Below are 19,138 nucleotides of genomic sequence, written 5' to 3'. Positions count from 1 at the left end.
GTTTCATTCTGGGCAACACACTTTCGGAAGCATGTCAAAGCCCTGGAAAGGGTACAAAGGAAATATACGAGAATGTTACCAGGGATTTGTGACTTCAGTTATATGGAGAAGCTAGGGTGGTTCTCCTTAGAGCAGCGAAGGTCAAGAAGAGATTTGATAGAGGTGTTTAAAATCATGAAGAGGTTTGGTAGAATAAATAAGGAAGAGACTGTTTCCAGTGGTGGCTGGGTTAGTAACCAGAGGACACAGATTTAAGGTAATGGGCAAAAGAATCAGAGACGACACGAGGAAACATTTGTTTTACACAACGAGTTGTTGTGAGCTGGAATGCACTGCCTGAAAGGGTGGTGGAAGCAGATTCAATAGCAATATTCAAAAGGGAATTGGATAAATAGTTGAAGGAAAGATATTTACAGGGCTATGGGGAAAGAGCAGGGGAATGGAATTAATTGGATAGCTCCACCAAAGAGCCAGTAGGCGCATAATAGACCAAATGACCGCCTTCTGCTGTATCATTCTATGATTCTACGAATGTGCTGTACTATACTTAGTGTAAGCTACAACTTGTGTTTATATAACACCTTTAATGTAGTAAAATACCCCAAAGTGCTTCACAGGAGCATTATCAAACAAAAAAAGAGCTCTAATTTTCACTGACGTGCGATTTTCCACCATCATAAATCTAAGTGTGCTCCATACATTAGTCCAGTTTGCACCTGGACCTGCAAATAATGATTTACTGGAAATCTGAATGCTTTTGGTACATTACCATTCAGGTGGAATTAGCAACACCTCGTAACCTTTCAGACTTGTCTTGCACCAGTGTAAGAGAATTTGCCCTGATAAACCTGCCAACTGATTATCTACGATTTTCACTATCAACTGCTTCATTAAGCAATTTAATTGGTTTCCAGGCAGTCTTTCTCATGGAGTGCTTCACCAAATGCTCAGTTTGGTAACTGCCCAATTGAGAGATGAAGACCAGGAATTTTCTCAAGTTTGACCTCTGGACTGTTAGCTCTTCCTGGAAGCAGTATGAGAGCTCCTATTGGCCTTAATAGTGTCGGGAAGGGAATGATCCTCCTTTGATCACTTTCTAGTGACTGCTGCTGGAAAGGTCATGTGTGAACATCATGCGAGAATGCAATTGAACTCCGGTGAGATGATTCCACAGTTGAATAGCCTGTGGACACTTACTGCCTTAAAATAGCGATACCAGGAGTGTAGGGGGAAAGTGAAAGTCTGTGTGTTGATTTTTGTATGTGTTTAAAGTGCTTTATTTCTTTGTCTGAATAAAGATGAACTCTTTCATGGGGCATTGGACTGGGGTTGCCAACTCTGGTTGGACGCGTCCTTGTAGGTGTCATCACACTGCCTCCCACCTTTTAACCACCCTCTCCAGCCAAACAACCTATCTCCCCATCTCCAATACTTTTGCAACGAACAAACAAAAGTGTTCAAAGTAAAATTTGAAAAGAAAGCACATTGTTGTTTTAATGCCTCTGACTTTTCTCCCTGGGTTTTGCTTGCTGCAGTGTTTTGGAGGTTCAGCTTTAACTCCTGGAGACTCCAGGGCAATCCTGGAGGGTTGGCAACACTATGTCAAGCAAGGCTGGGATTTGAAAGGATGCCTACCTGTATGGCCATTAAAAGCTACAATGACAGATCTTTATTCCCCTGCATACCAGTGTAATGTTTTACCAATTTGTATTAGTGTTCATTTTTACTTTTATTTAGCTGAAGTGACTAATGATTATATATGTTACAGGGAACTGGAGCTGTTGCTAAGCAACAGGTCAAGTCCAATGCAGCTGTATATTAGTTTGGACCAATCAAAAGCAACAAAACAGAAATTTGCAGTGAAGGTAAGAAATATGTGGGGGATTAGAAGGTGTGGCTTGTAATTGCAATCTGTGGCTTTTCTGGGTTTATTACTGAGCAACTTTACATCAAATACACATCATGGAATTATCACTTCCCCTCCCTCCAACCTCTTATTCTCCTGCTCAGTTTATACCATTTATTTTGGCAAATAGTTCACACCTTTTAACCAGAACTATGCCTTGTGATATACACAGGGTCTGGTGTTCTCTGTAATATACACAGTATCAGCTCTCTCTGTAATGTAAATGGGGTCTCCTGTTCCTGTATGACAAGTTTTGCCCAGAATATTTGTAACATTGAATTCACATGGTCAATAAGCATTTTAGTTCAATCATGTGATTTGATGAAGGGAGCTTACTGGCAAGGTTATCTTCTTTGGATGCAGAGTGATGATAGATTAAGCTAACCCATCTTAAAAATTCCATCTGTGTGTATACATAGAATACCTTTGGGTAGAATGTACTTCAACAGCATTACCCCTTGCAACTTTTAGGTAATGTTGAGACACAAAGCAAACTTTCATTATTATTGTATTGGAATTGCTCAGCACAGCCTCTGCGTTCTCCTGTGTGTAACACAGTCCAGCCTGTATGTAACACACACACATATGCTCTGTGTTATTCTTTGTGTTTCCTGCATTGGATTTTCAAAGTACTCTGGGGTGGGGGGGAGGAGAGAGAAAGCCCTCTCTCTAATAAAAGGGGATTTTAACATCTAACATGAATAATTATTTCAAGGCATTTTTTTGGGACACTTCTGCCATAGTTCTCGCCGAAATTCATATGTGGAGCTGGTGTCACTGGAGTACTTGTGTTAGGGAAGCTCAGTGACTTTGTAACTGGAGTGGAGCTGTGTGAAAAGGGGTCAGAGGCTCTCGACTGAAAATCTAGCCTGCCTCTCCTATTTGGCAACCTGACCCGTGGGTCACAAGCTGTGGTTCCAGGTTTATTGATCTTCGGAGGGGGGATGGGGGTGAGCGGGGGAGTGAAGAGGGTGGCAGGGCTGGAGAGAAGCTTGTCTGGCTAGTGTGTTGTCTGGACTTTGCACATTCCTGGCTTCAAGGGGGTGTGGACACGCAGAAGGAGCTACCATTGGGAGGAAGTAATGTTCACTGAGAGTGCTCAAGCTTAACTTGTTAGTTTGAGCATTCTCCATTTGCTCTCCCATGTGCCAGTCAAAGCCTTGAAGTCTGAACTCGCCGGAAGATTATATGGAGTGGATTTTACTTTGCGAGAGAGGCACCTGACTGATAGTGCCCCTTCTGAGCAGATAAGTAGGCAAACTGTAAATTTTCCTGACTAAACTTTAACCGAGGAAGCACATTGTTTGCAGCAACACAGAACTAAACACCAAAAAAAATCTCTTTGGGAAGAGAGAGTGCAAGAGGGAAAGTTTACTAAAAAGCAGAGCAACCTGTGGAATCGAGGACCCTCATAGGTCAGTACACTGGCTGGGGATGGGCCATGCTTCTTAGTATTTCACTGGGACTTTTTTAAGGCAAAAAGAAAGGTCATTTCTTAAAGTTGAGTGGCTCTTGTTTCTGCATGTTCTGTTCTGTTTGATTTTGACTAATAATATCGTGCAATGAGGAGGAATCTCTAAGGCATTTAATATATTTATGTGTGGGGTTTTTTGGTTGAAAGCTTGGAAAGCTCAAGTATTTGCGGAGCCTGCTCCATAATCCTGTGCAGTTTCTCATCTCTGCTCATTGCTTCTCTCACACACAAGCATACTTACTTACACTCACATACGTTCTTATACACTCAACACTCACACTCACCTGACACTCTCACACATAAATAGACTTTTGCACACTCATACACACACACTCACATTCACATTCACATACACTCGTACTCACCCGACACTCAGTCACACAAACACACTCTCTCACGCACTCACGTTCAGCTCACACTCAGTCCACACTCAGTCACCCGCCACACATTTACACGTACTCGCACTCGCTCACTCTCACACTCTTAGAGTAAAAGTCTTTACACTTGCCCCACCGCTTCTGAATCCTTGCCCTTTTTAATGTTTCGCCGACCTGCTTGGAGCTCTTTAGCTGAGGGTGCCTGAATGAATGGATTTGTGTGTTCAGCCAGGCGAGACTAGGGGTCAACCCCCAAAAGCCCTTTGTATAATGTTATTAAAAGATAACAATGTGTTTTTGCTGGAAATTTAGCAGCTTGGGGATTTTATGCCACGTCTCCTAGAAACTTTTTCTGATTTGAAATTTCCGGTATTTTTTTATGATTTGTTTTCCTCTGACTGAGTTAATGCTGCAATAGTATTGTATCTTTAACTGCACTAAACACAGATTGAACATTGAAGATTACAGATCTGGAGAATCATGTGTGTTCTATTTTTAAAAAAACTGATGGTGAATAATATTTAATAAATCAAAGCGCGTTCCAATAATTGCTGATATTTTGTGAGAATGCAAATAGGATTTTTAACCCCTTGCCTCCCGACTTGACTCCATCTCACCTTCCCTTTCTCAAGTTCCTTACCCTCTCTCACCAGTTCTCTCTCTCACTCCTGCTACCTGGCCCTCATATACACTCTCATTTCTTCTCTTTTACCCCTTTCTACACTTATCCTCTCCCTTCCTAACAATGGTTCTCCAGGTCTTTTTTTCCATAGTGAGTGTATGAGTATCTCTGCATGAGTGTGTATCTGTGTGTGTGTGTGTGTATCAATGTGTATGCAAGAGAGAGAAAAAGGGATGTTTTATGAAAACTGATATGAGACATCTGTGTGCAGAATTCAGTTTTACTTTTTAGAATTTCACTGAGTTTGGAAGCTGAAAAAAATCACAGTGCAAAATTGTTTCTCTTTGTCTTTCCTAGTCAATTGTAAAGCTTCTTCCTTTAAAGGATTATTGTTGCATTTTGCATCTTATGAATAAATGTCAGAATTCTTCAGTTATCAAATTTTCCTGATGCTTGCTGTGTAGCATTGATGATTTCCAGTTGTATGATTTTCTGATAATTATATTGGCGAGGTTGTGGGTAATGGGACTTTTATTTATTCATGAATTAAATATTTGTCACTTATACACCTTAAGCCTGAGTTCAAGCCAGTTCTGCATAAACTTATTAGTGAAAGCAGAGTTGGGGCTTTGTCTTGGTGTATTGTCACTCAAGGTTATAGAGGATGTGGGTTTGTGGTGGTAATTCCTTGCAAGGTTTGTTCACAATCTTGCTAAGTTGTGGGGTGTAATGGGATTGTTCAGTTCAGTTCAGATGGTGATTGAGGGATGGAGACAATCAGGCTGCCACAGGGGAATATTATTACCAGGGGATAAGCACACCCAAAACTTCCTTTGCAACAGATGCATTTCACCCAACCGTCTGTGAACAAAGCTTTTGTTTCATCTCTCCTTGCATAGCTTACACTAGTGCATGTACTACAGGAGCCAGTATTGATCCTAGCAACATGACCAACGCTATGTACTCCTATGAAAGAAAGAATGAAAGACTTGCATTTATACAGTGTCTTTCACAACCTCAGAATGTCCCAAAGTGCTTTTATAGCCAATGAAGTCAAGAAACTTGAACAGGTGAATATAAAAGATCCCATGGCACTATTTCAAAGCTGAACAGGGGAGTCCTGGCCAATATTTGTCCCTCAATCACCATCACTAAAAAACGGATGACCTGGTCATTATCGCATTGCTATTTGTGGGATCTTCCTGTGCACAAATTGGCTGCCGTGTTTCTTACATTACATACACGTCAAAACTACATTGTTGGCTGTAAAGCACTTTGGGACTTCCTGATTTTGTCAAAGTTATTATAGAAATGCAAAGTCTTTATATAATGTACGATACTGAAGGAGTGCTATCTTTTGGATGAGATGTTAAATCGAGACCTGTCTGCCCTCTTAAGTGGACGTAAAGGAACCCTTGGCATTATTCCGAAGAAGAGCAAATGATTTTTAAAGATTCTGATGGTATTATTTGAAGAAAATGAGCGTGTTCTCCCACTGTCTTTTTATACTTAACCAGCATTAAACATTACGGATTCTTCAGTCTGTTCATCTTGATGCTGTCTGTCGGACCTTTTTGGTGTATTTACCAATATAACAAAAGGGAATGTGCTTTAAGAAAAAAGTAATATGTTTGTTTTGAAGATGTCCCGAAGACACAAAACATAAAAATAGCTGGAATCTTTTTGAGGGGTTCAAATGGTTTAATATGTAGAATAATAGATATCAGGGAGTGAGTTACAGGCTGGAATCTAATTGAAGGGCTCAAGGGTTTATTTGTAGAATAACAGATACCTGGGAGTAAGTTACAGGTTGGAATCTAACCGAGGGATTAGACTGGTTTATATATAGGATAATGGATATCTTGGAGTGAGTTACAGGCTGGAATCTAGTCGAGGGGTTCAGGGAGTTTATATATAGAATAACAGATTCCCGGGAGTGAATTATGGACTAGAATCTAATTGGGAGGATTCAGATGGCATCATAAACTGTTATAGATGGTTATAGAAGAGTGGTTTCTGCTGTTTGAACCATCAGATTAGATTGTTGCCCCTGTTAACTGTTATTGCTTGATTCCACCTGGCATCACTATAGCCCTCCTGTCCTTAAGGCACTGACTCTTGCTGAGGTGCTATCGGCAATTCCCTGCTTCTTCACCCAGTTAGCAGACTTGCACACAAGAGCCAAGCTTGATCCTGGCTTCATCCAACATCTGCGCTGCTCCCCACGTTCCAGCAGGACTCCCCGTCTTGTGGGCTGGAGCAGGAAGCAGGCCATTCAGCATCATCCTCTGTGAGACCTGTGTTTTAAACTGTTGGAGGTCTCACTTGTCACCCTCCTGTTTCCCCGTCCCCCCAACCTTGGCATAATTTCTCTGAGTCTTTCTGTTCACCGAGCTACAGTGTTCTGAGGTGTCTGTTCATGTTGCAGTTTTAGCCTTTTGCCAGGTCAGCTAACCTGGAAACAAAATGTTGTGATGGTTCCAGAGGGTTGAAGGAAGCAGACGTATGAGATGGTAATATAATTAACTCTTCATTTCACTATGGTTCAGTGGGCAGCATTCTCTCTTCCAAGTCAGAAGGTTGTAGGTTCAAGGTCTATTCCAGAGACTTGAGCACAAAATTCAGGCTGACGCTCACAGAGGGAGTGCTGCACAGCCGGAGGTGCCGCCTTTCAGGTGAGGCATTAAATTGATGCCCGGTCTGCCCTCTTGGGTGGATGTAAAATATCCCATACCATTATTTTGAAGAAGAGCAGAGGTGTTTCCCCAATATTCATCCCTCAACCAACATCACTAAAACAGACTAACTGGTCCTCTTACATTGCTGTTTGTTGGATCTTGCTGTGTATAAATTGGCTGCCATGTTTCTGTCATTACAACAGTGGCTATAGTCTAAGAAAGTACATCATTAGCTGTAAAGCACGTTGGGATGTCCTGAGGTCATGAAAGGTGTTATATAAATGCAAGTTCTTTCTATTCAACCACAGATGACAACACAACCATGGCTTAACCATTTTCACATGCACCTTCTGGGGAGGATGATGGAAGTGGAGGGAAGGGAAAGGGGGGGACTGGATAATGATCAGGAGCGGAAACCCTGGCAGTTTGGTTGCCCCACCCTTTTTTGCGCCACAACACAGCAGGGCTGGTCACCGTAGCTCAGTTTCACACAGACCCGATTTCAGCTGGTGTATTAGATAAAGTATTGCTGATGTTGTAGCTACAAACGTGCTTGGCAATAATTTTATTTCACCATAAATAAAACACAAAACCTGAGTACAAAACCTCAGATGCTCGGCGAATGCCGAGTCTGTGGTAGTTTTCCATTGTTAGTTTTAGCCGTTCAGTATCTTTAGAGGATGGTAGAGAACATCACTAAAAGCTTAAATTCTATTCCTGTCTGCTGAATTGCTGTCAAATTGTAAATAGCAGCTTTGCTGATCCCCTGTGACCACAGCTTCCCCTTGGCTTAATCGTGCAGTCTCTCACTCCGGTGATTACTCTATAGCTGCTGTCGCCCCAGTGCTTCAAGCACTCCTCTTTATATATCGACCATTTATTTCAGTAGCTCTCCCTCCTTAGCCTCAGTTCTGTTGTCGAGTGATTTAAATCCCACTTAAAATCTCATCTGAATCCATTCCTCTCTTTTCAATGCTCCCCTCCCTCCCTATCTCTCTCCCCTCACCTCATCCCCTGCCTTCGCTCTAAGTGCTACTGGGGTTCATTTGCTTTATTTGTGTCGGTTGTGGTTTCCATCCGTCCTGCACAATCCTGACACTCGCTCCTCTCGTGTTTCTGTGTGACGGAGCCGTTCCCAAACCCAACGGCTGTCTCCGAGTGTTGATCTTTTTGTTTTTCTCGTTGAGATGCAGGAACTCATCAGCATGTCCTGCACTCTGGTGCTAATTTTAAGCACGGCAATGTGATACTGCCCAAGTGCTGATATTTTTATTTCTCCACCCACCATGTGTGAGGCCTAATGATGAATGGAGATGACCTATCTGCCCCTATCTGGCATCACCTCAAGGTGTCAGCCGTGGCTCAGTGGGTAACACTGGCGCTTCTGCATCCGTAGGTTGTAGGTTCCAGGTCCATTCCAGAGGCTTGAGCACAAAATCCAGGCTCTCACTCCCAGTGCAGTACTGAGGGAGTGCTGCACTGTCAGAGCAGGAGTACTGAGGGAGTGCTGCACTGTTGGAGTGGGAGTGCTGCACTGTCGGAGTGGGAGTACTGAGGGAGTGCTGCACTGCTGGAGTGGCAGTACAGAGGGAGTGCTGCACTGTCGGAGTGGGAGTGCTGCACTGTCGGAGTGGGAGTACTGAGGGAGTGCTGCACTGTTGGAGCGGGTGCACAGAGGCACTGTCGGAGTGGGAGTACAGAGGGAGTGCTGCACTGTCGGAGCGGGAGTACTGAGGGAGTGCTGCACTGTCGGAATGGCAGTACAGAGGGAGTGCTACACTGTCGGTGTGGGAGTACTGAGGGAGTGCTGCACTGTCGGAGCGGGAGTACTCAGGGAGTGCTACACTGTCGGAATGGCATTACAGAGGGAGTGCTGCACTGTCGGAGTGGCAGTACAGAGGGAGTGCTGCACTGTTGGAGTGGGAGTACTGAGGGAGTGCTGCAGTGTTGGAGCGGGTGCACAGAGGCACTGTAGGAGTGGGAGTACAGAGGGAGTGCTGCACTGTCAGAGTGGCAGTACTGACGGAGTGCTGCACTGTCGGAGTGGGAGTACTGAGGGATTGCTGCACTGTCGGAGCGGGAGTACAGAGGGATTGCTGCACTGTCGGAGAGGGAGTGCAGAGGGAGTGCTGCACTGTCGGAGCGGGAGTACAGAGGGAGTGCTGCACTGTCGGAGTGGCAGTATAGAGGGAGTGCTGCACTGTCGGAGTGGGAGTACTGAGGGAGTGCTGCACTGTTGGAGCGGGTGCACAGAGGCACTGTTGGAGTGGCAGTACAGAGGGAGTGCTGCACTGTCGGAGTGGGAGTACTGAGGGAGTGCTGCACTTTCGGAGTGGGAGTACTGAGGGAGTGCTGCACTGTCGGAGTGGGAGTACTGAAGGAGTGTTGCACTGTCGGAGTGGGAGTACAGAGGGAGTGCTGCACTGTCGGAGTGGGAGTACAGAGGGAGTGCTGCACTGTCGGAGTGGGAGTACAGAGGGAGTGCTGCACTGTCGGAGTGGGAGTACAGAGGGAGTGCTGCACTGTCGGAGTGGGAGTACAGAGGGAGTGCTGCACTGTCGGAGTGGGAGTACTGAGGGAGTGCTGCACTGTCGGAGTGGGAGTACTGAGGGAGTGTTGTACTGTCGGAGTGGGAGTACAGAGGGAGTGTTGCACTGTCGGAGTGGGAGTACTGAGGGAGTGCTACAGAGTTTCTGTCCTTTGGATGAGACATTAAACCGAGGCCCTGTCTGCCCCCTCAGGTGGATGTAAACGATCCCATTATTTGAATTGGCGCTATTGGAAGAAACGTGGAGTTTTCCCGGTGTCCTGACCAATATTTATTCCCAGTTCCACCAAAATCAGTATTCTGGTCATTTATGATTTTGCTCAAAGTTGTTTGAAGTTTTCATGGTGAGAGCAGTAATGTTGAGTAAGACGGTTTTACAGTTTTTACACCATGTGAATTGTTTCTTCGGAAAAAGGAGTTCTTAGATGCTATTGTTCTTGCTGCTGATTGGTCACTACATGTTCTTGCTGCTGTCCAATCAGCAGTAGGATCCCCCCCACATTCTCATTCTCCACCACATATAAACCTGCTGTTTTCACAGGTTCCAGCTATTCCTGCAAACGAGGGGCAGAGTAAGCTTCCTGAAACGTGAAGGCCTGCCAGTTCTAAGAATTCCTTTTTCAAGAAAACAACTGCTCTTTTCAGAGCAGATTCACATGGTGTGAACCTGCAAGATTGTCTTTCTCAACGTTATCTTCTTGCTGGTTGTGGGAGTGTGCTTTGCACAAGATGGCTGCAGTGATTCCTTTGTTACCACAGTGACAACACTTCCAAAGTAATTCATTGGATCTAAGGCACTTTGGGATGTCCTCTACATAAATAGGAAGATAGGAACAGGAGTAGGCCATTCAGCCCATCGAGCCTGCTCTGCCGTTCAATATGAACATGGCTGATCATCCACTTCAGTGCCTTTTCCCCATATCCCTTTATGTCATTTGTATTTAGAAATCTGTCAATCTCTACGTTAAACATACTCAATGACTGAGCTTCCACAGCCCTCTGGGGTAGAGAATTCCAAAGATTCACACCCCTCTGAGTAAAGAAATTTCTCCTCGTCTCGGTCATAGTGGCTTCCCCTTTATTTTGAAATTGTGTCCTCTGGTTCTAGACTCCCCAACCAGGGGAAACATCTTAGCTGCATCTACCCAGTCTATCCCTTTAAGTATTTTGTAGGTTTCAACGAGATCACCTCTCATTCTTCGAATCTTTAGAGAATACAGGCCCAGTTTTCCCAATCTCTCTTCATAGGACAGTCCCACCATCCCAGGAACAAGTCGGGTGAACCTTGGTTGCTCTCCATCTATGTCAATAATATCATTCTTAAGGTAAGGGGACCAAAACTGCATGCACTACTTCAGGTGCTGTCTAACCAAGGTTCTGTACAATTGAAGCAAGACTGCACTACTCCTATACTCAAATCCTCTTGCGATAAAGCCTTCCTAATTGCTTGCTGCACCTGCATGCTAGCTTGCAGTGACTTATTGACGAGAACATCCAGGTCCCTTTGTACATCTACACTTTCTAATCTCTTACCATTTAAGAAATACTCTGCACATCTACTCCTCCTACCAGAGTGGATAACCTCACATTTTTCCACATTATGTTCCATCTGCCATGTTCTTGCCCACTCACTAAGTATGTCCAAATCCCCTTGAAGCCCCTTTACATTTCCTCACAATGCACATTCCCACCTTGTTTTCTGTCATCTGCAAACTTGGAAATATTACATTTGGTCCCCACATACAAGTCATTGATATATATTGTGCACAGTTGGAGCCCAAGCACTGATCCCTGCGGTACCCCGCGAGTCACAGCCTGCCAACGCGAGAATGACCCGTTTATTCCTACTCTCTGTTTTCTGCCTGTTAACCAATCCTTAATTCGTGCCAGTATGTTACCTCCTATCCCATGTGCTTTAATTTTGCTACCTCCTGTAGGGGACTTTATCAAAAGCCTTCTGAAAATCCAAGTATACTACATCCACCAATTCTGTTAGTAACATCCTCAAAAAACTCCCAACAGGTTCTTTCATTCATCTGACCTCCACATATGGGTTCGCTAGATAGCAATCAGTACTAGGAGCTTTGGCTCATTTCCATCTGCCCCTCCCTCCACAGGCTAGGGCACAAAGTGCCACAGAAGTTCACAAAAGAACCAGAGGCAAGTGGAGGGGACGTTTTTCAATGCAGCAAGTTGTTCTGATCTGGAATACGCTGTTTGAAAGGGCAGTGGAAGCAGATTCAGTGGCAACTTTCAAAAAGTATTTGGATAAATACTTAAAGGGGTGTAATTTGCAGGGCTTTGGAAAAAAACATGGGAGTGGAACTAATTAAATAGGTCTATCAAAGAGCTGGCACAGACACGATGGGCCGAATAGCCGCCCTCCGTGCTGTATGCTTCTATAATGTGAACAACAGGAACCCTAGGGCTGCCCTGGGATCTGCTAATTCAGGATAGACCAGGAACTGAATGCAGGCATGTGTTGCTCAGTGCATTTCTATTCCATGCGTGCCCCTACTCCTGATATTTATTCCTCAAAATGTTTTCGTGTATTATTTGTTTTCAGTGAGGTGAGGGTTGTTAGCCTTGGGGAATGGAGCAATCAGTGCCAGAATTGAACATTCCCAGGTCAGGTGTAGTACAGTCAGATGTGAAGAATGCTCCCTCAAAACTTGACCCTGACAATGTACCACTTGATAGAGGGGTACAAGATGATGAGAGGCATAGATAGAGTGGATAGTCAGACACTTTTTCCCAGGGTGGAAAGGGCTATCACCAGGGGGCATAATTTTAAGGTGATTGGAGGAAGGTTTCGGGGAGATGTCAGAGGTAGGTTCTTTACACAGAGAGTGGTGGGTGCGTGGAATGCGCTGCCAGCGGTGGTAGTAGAAGCAGATACATTAGGGACATTTAAACGACTCTTGGATAGGTACATGGATGATAGTAGAATGAAGGGTAGGTAGTTAGTTTGATCTTAGAGTAGGTTAAAGGTGCGGCACAACATCGTGGGCCGAAGGGCCTGTACTGTGCTGTACTGTTCTATGTTCTATGTGCCTCATTGCCTCCCTCAAAATTACTCTTGGCACCAGCAAGGTCTTTTTTCCATTTTCCCTCACACTGCAATAGGAAATTTTTATGTCAATCTTTTTAAAATTTGTTCATGGGATGTGCGCATTGCTGACAAAGCCAACATTTGTTGTCCATCTCTAATTGCCCTTGAGAAGGTGGTGGCAAGATGCAGCCTTGAACCACTGTAGTCCATCTGGTATGGGTACACCCACAGTGGTGTTAGGGAGGGAGTTCCAGGATTTTGATCCAGTGACAGTGAAGGAATGGCGAAATATTACCAAGGCAGAATTGTGTGTTTTGAAGGGGAATTTGCAGATGGTGTTCCCATGCGTCTGCTGTCCTTGTCCGTTTTGTCTGTAGAGGCCACTGGTTTGGAAGATGCTGTTGAAGGAACCTTGTCGAGTTGCTGCAGTGCATCTTATGCTGAGATAGGGGCAGGCGATGCCCATTAGGAACTGACCAGCTCATTATGTGCCAGATCTTCATAATCAGCAGACAGAGGACAAACTTATCCCAATTCTGGCCTCTTGTGAATCCCGAATTTTAATCGCTCCACCATTGGCGGCCATGCCTTGAGCTGCCTCGGCCCTAAGCTCTGGAATTCCCTCCATAAACCTTCCACCTCTCTCTCCTCCTTTAAGATGCTCCTTAAAACCTACATCTTTAACCAAGCTTCTGGTCACCCATCCTAATATCTCCTTATGTGGTTCGTGGTCAAATTTTGGTTGATTATACTGTTGTGAATCACCTTGGGACATTTTACTAAGTTTAAGGTTCTATATAAATGAAAGTCGTTGTTGTTGAATTTGAACCCAGGTCTCTGGGATGAGAAGCCAAATGTCTACTCGTTACAGTTTCTGTTCATTTTGACATTCATAATTCGTAATATTTATTGAGAGCTGTCATTAGTTACTTTGTAGGCAGCGCTTGCAATCCAGTTCTCCTCCAAGTGTTAAATACAAGATGTAAATCTGAAAGTAACCTCTACCTGCTCTCGATAGCCTGATTGCATAGGATTCTGATATGCTAATGAGTTGTGATATGAAACAATTCATGAACATTAATCCCTTCCATTGAACTCCCAATCTTGGCAGAACTGAGCAGGAAGAGCAGTGATGAAGATGGATGTAAGGGAAATCACTGTTGGATAACACTACTAAAGGTTATGTTGGTGGGGCCAATCTCATCTGCCATTGTAGCATTCACTCAATACTGCGCTGATGTCAGCTTATATTACACATTCAAGTTCCTTTTGATGTCTGGGCACATTGGCCTTTATATTTGGGCCTTTATGTATCAGCAGAACAAACCTCAGTACTCAGCAAGACACTATCTTGGCAACTCTGGTTGGGTGTGCTCCTGGAGGTTTCATCACATGACCTCCCACCACATCGTCCCCATGCTTCTGTCACTGGCTGCCCATCCTCATGGGCCCTGCTTTCCCATGGCCAATTGGAAAGTGAACAGCCTCTTTGTTACCCGATTGGCAATCAAGATTTATTGAATCAGACAGCTGATTTTCCCATGTCCAATATTTGTATGGCTGATGAAGGAAAGAGTTGAAAGAAAATGAGAATGAGAAAAGACCCCATTTTGTTTAATGCCCCCATGGTTATTCTCCTTTGGTTGCTTGCAGCAGTGTCTTGGATATTAATCTATGATTCTTGGAGGCTGGAGGACAATCCTGGAAGGTTGGCAACCCTAACGTTGAGCACAAAAATCAGGACCGACACTCCAGAGCAGTAGTGAGGGAGTGCTGCACTGTTGGAGGTGCCACCTTTCAGATGAGACATTAAAGCGAGGCCCTAACTGCCCTTTTAGGTGGACGTAAAAGATCCCATGGCACTATTTTGAAGAACAACAGGGCAGTTCTCCCCAGTGTCCTGGCCAACATTTATCCCTCAACCAACATCACTAAAACTTAATGATCTGGTCATGACCCCATTGCTGGTTGTGGGAGCTTGCTGTGCACAAATTGGCTGCCATATTTCCTACATAACAACAATGCCTACTCTTCAAATAGTACTTCATTGGTTGTAAAGCACTTTGGGGCTTCCTGAGGTTGTGAAAGACGCTATAGAAATGCAAGTTCCTCCTTTATTTTCTAATCTTGCCTCCTGTCTAGCTCTGGAGCTGGCGTGTGATGCAGCCACCTTTTTGCAAATGGGGAGGAGGTGAATTTGGAGGAGACACCCATCCCTCACAGTGCTCCAACAAGTGAATCCAGTGTGGAATTGCCAGATACTGTCATCCAATCATCAGTCTCCTGCCTCTGTTAATGAGCAGGTTACACAGGAGAATGAGACAGCTGTATAACATAGGCGTTCTCTTTATAGCTCCATTTCTAAATAGCACACTGTCCACCTGTTATAACCATATAAAAACAACACAAGCCATGAAGGAGTGGAGCGTTTTAATATGTTTAGATCCGGTACTCAATCGGTTCCTGTTCCAACACTGGGGCAGACTTTGCTGTGTTTTTGTGATGCTTTTGCCCATTTGATTTCTCTGGAGGTTGTAATAGTGTAATGGTCACTCATGGCAGCTGGACTGTCCGAGATTGGAGGAAGATCGACCGACTCCAGCAATGTGTCAGCAATGTCTCAGTTGGTAGCACTGTTGTCTGAGTCAGAAGGTTTGAGCCCCACTCCTAGACTTGAGCCAATAACCTAGGCTGACACTCTAGCCAAGTATTGAGGGAGTGCTGCACTGTTGGAGGTGCCTACTTTCAGATGAGATGTTAAACTGAGATCCCATTGAAAGATCCCACAGCAGTATTCAAACAAGAGCAGAGGAGTTCTCCATGGTCTCTTAGCCAATATTTAACCCTCAACCAACAACACTTAAAGGAAATTAGATGATCTGGTAATTTTTCACATTGCTGTTTCTGGGAACTTGCTATGCACAGACAGGCTGCTACATTTCTATATTACCACAATGACTATATTTCAAAAGTATTTCATTGGCTGTAAAGCGCTTTGGGACATCCTGAGATTGTGAAAGGCACTAAATAAATTCAAGGTCTTTCTTTACTTTTGTCTTTCAATGCCTGCCAACGATTGCTTCACCAGTGACAAGCCCCAAGGTTGTGCAACCAGTGACAGCACCTCCAGCAGCTGCCACTGAACTTTGTTATTGGATGCACTCAGTGACTTCCCTACTCCACATCCTCCCGAGGATGGTTTCCATATTTCTGATGGCGTCCGAAGAGCTACAATAACCAGAAATTGTATTTATATAGCACCTTTAATAAAGTTCAAAACATTGCAAGATGTTTTGCAGGAACAATTATCAAACAAAATTTAACATTGAGCCACATAAGGAAATCTTAGGGCAGGTGACCAACAGTTGGATCAAAGAGGTAAGTTTTAAGAAGCATCTTAAAGGAGGAGAGAAGACAGCAAGGTTTAGGGAGGGAATTTTAGAGCTGAGGGGCCCAGGCAGCTGAAGGCATGGCCAACAATGATGGAGTGATTAAAATTGGGGATGCACAAGAGGACAGAATTGAAGGAGTGCAGAGAACTCAGAGGGTTGTAGGGCTGGAGGAGGTTACAGAGATAGGGAGGATCCAAATTTTAAAATTGAGGCGTTGCTGCACTAGGAGCCAATGTAAGTCAGTGAGCACAGGGGGTGATGGCGATCAAACGGGACTTTGTGCAAGTCGGGATATGGTCAGAAGAGTTTTGATCGAGCTGAAGTTTATGGAGGATGAAGGTGCAAGGGCTTGTCTCTGACATTGTTCTTGCTGTTGAAGCCCACCCCTCACTGGAAAGAGGGGGCGTGAAGACACACAGAGAGGGAGATACAATAGCTGAGGAATAGAAGAGATCCTTTGTTCAAAGTTGATGAGGTGGTGCATTCTGTAGAGTTTACAATCCAGCGAGTTCTCTGTGTGTAAGTGGTGAAACAGATGGCGCCAACCTGGCTGTGTGATTATATTTTTAAAAAAGTCAAAAATGTATGAGGCAAAGTGGAGCCTTAAAAAATTCTTATTAAATCTGAGAGGTATTTACAGAGGCCAGAACATAAAACCTTTGTGAGTACTCTGCCTCGGCCTTGCCGAGGTACTGTACCATGAAACCAAGTTAAGCATTAATCAGGGATGCTCGTGAAAGGCCGTCCTGTTTGCTGTGTGCCCAAGGTTGTCATTCACAATTGAGTTTATTTGGGTTTGAAAGGTGTGACATTACCCACCCTCTCCATTCCTGGGGTGTAACCTGCTGGGAGCTGGATTAAAAACATGGCAAGGAGTTCAAATCTTCCATCCGGAATGTTCTCTTTCATCACACAGGTGACAAAGTGTGTAGACTTGTCAGTGGAAATAACAGAACCAGAAGGAAAAGTGAGCCAGTATTCAGGTTGCTGATTGTTCTCCAGCAGGTAGCTTCATGTCAACAACAACAACTTGAATTTATATAGCACCTTTTACATAGTAAAACGACTCAAGGTGCTTCACAGGAGTGATTATCAAACAAAATTTGAAACTGAACCATATAAGGAGATAATAGGACAGGTGAGTAAGAGGTAGGTTTTAAGAAGCATCTTACAGGAGGAGAGAGACCTGGAGAGGGCAAGAGGTTTAGGGAGGGAATTCCAGAGTTTAGGGCCCAGGCAGCTGAAGGCATGGCCACCAATGGTGGAGCAATGGAAATCTGAGAGATGCAGGAGGCCAGAATTGGAGGAGCGCAGAGATCATAGAGGGTTGATTGGCTGAGGAGGTTACAGAAATAGGGAGGAGGAAAAGCCATGGAGGGATGTGAACATGAGGATGAGAATTTTATAATGGAGGCGTTGTCAGCCAGGAGCCTATGTCGGTCAGCGGGCACAGTGGGTTATGGGTGAAGGGGACTTGGTTTTATTTAGGATACAGGCAGCAGAGTGTTGGATAAGCTCAAGTTTACACAGGGCAGAAGGTGGGGGGCGGTGGGGCAGGGGTGGGGGGCGGCCAGGAGAGCATTGGAACAGTCGAGTCCAGATATAACAAAGGCATGGATGAGAGTTTCAGCAGCTGAGGCAAGGGCGGAGAGAGGTGATATTACAGAGGTGGAAGTAGGCAGTCTTGGTGATGGAGAGGATTATATGGTTGGAAGCTCATCTCGGGGGTCAAATATGGTTAAAAATGCCAGAGAGAGAAATGTCCAGGCTCCACTGTGACGACTCCCACAGAGGAATAGCCCAGTTCACTTTGCATCAAGTTATGTGCAGGTAACATTGACTTTATACTGACGCTTGTTTAGGTCAGATTTTGAAAGACCAGCGTCTGAGAGCTGCTGCCAGTATTTGTGCTACCAAATCGCAGTCACCGATCCTACGGGATGAATTGTAGATCCGCATTTTCATTGTCTCGAGAATATAAGCAAGATTTGGTCATCTAAATGCCAGGGCAGCTACCTCATGGACATTGGTCACTAGTAAACAACAACAACAGCAACTTATATTCATATAGTGCCTTCAATGTAATGACACGTCCCAAGGTGCTTTACAGGAGCATTATAAAACAAAGTATGACACTGAGCCACAAAGGTCAGATGACCAAAGCTTGGTCAACGAGGTATGTTTTAAGGGGTGTCTCAAAAGAAGAAAGCAAGGTGGAGAGGTTTAGGGAGGGAATTCCAGAGCTTGGGGCCTAGACAACTGAAGGTGCAGCCACCAATGGTTGAGCAATTAAAATCAGGGATACACAAGAGGCCGGAATTAGAGGAGTGCTGATATCTCAGAGGGTTGTGTGGCTGGAGAAGATTACAGAGATAGTGAGGAGCGAGACCATGGAGGGATTTGAAAACAAAGATGAGAATTTTAAACTCAAGATCTTGCTTGACTGGGAGCCATTGTAAGTCAGTGAGCACAGAGGTGATAGGGGAATGGGACTTGGTGTGTGTTAAGACATGGCCAGCAGAGTTTTGGATGAAAAACCCACTGAGACGAGTACCAGTGCAAAGCAGCCAAAGAATGGGCACTGAGGCATCCCCAATTTCCATTACTCTGGCATTGGTAACCATGCTTTCAGTTGCTGGGCCCTAAGCTCTAGAATTCCATCCCTAAACCTCGGCACCTCTCTCACCTCCTTTTAAGTTGCTCCTTAAAACCTACCTCTTTGATCACCTGTCCGGACATCTCCCCTTGAGACGTTTTACTATGTTAAAGGTGCTATATAACTGTAAGTTATTGTTACGGTAAGAGGTATGTGCTCCTTGGATTATTGATCAGCCTAAGCCGCAGCCTTTGGGGAGAGATAAAGTTGGGAGCTAAAAAGACTTCAAACATCAAATAACCCATTAATGCCAAGACTGTGTTAAGGAGTGACTTTGGTGCTGAAAACCGTCCTTTCACTGATGGAACGTTGAAACGGGAGGAGTCATTCAGCCTAGCGGTGCCTGCTGCGTAGAGTTACTTCGAATTTACAGCACAGGAACAGTCCATTTGACCTCACTGCTCCATGCCGATCTTTATGCTCCACAGGAACT

General features: G+C 44.6%; 1 long non-coding RNA gene across 1 annotated transcript in view; it reads left to right on the top strand.

Annotated features, from left to right (window-relative positions):
• The first annotated feature begins 2,955 nt into the window (after nt 1-2,955).
• Nucleotides 2,956-19,138, top strand: part of LOC137381650 (uncharacterized) — a 138,814-nt gene continuing 122,631 nt past the window's right edge. Inside the window, exon 1 of the long non-coding RNA XR_010977207.1 lies at nt 2,956-3,321. This is a non-coding gene — a long non-coding RNA (uncharacterized lncRNA). The remainder of the gene's footprint in view (nt 3,322-19,138) is intronic.

This window comes from Heterodontus francisci, chromosome 22 (assembly GCF_036365525.1).
Source record: "Heterodontus francisci isolate sHetFra1 chromosome 22, sHetFra1.hap1, whole genome shotgun sequence".
Classification (NCBI taxonomy): Eukaryota; Metazoa; Chordata; class Chondrichthyes; order Heterodontiformes; family Heterodontidae; genus Heterodontus; species Heterodontus francisci.
Note: the sequence above shows the minus strand (reverse complement) of the source record. Positions and strands in the feature narration are given on the sequence as shown.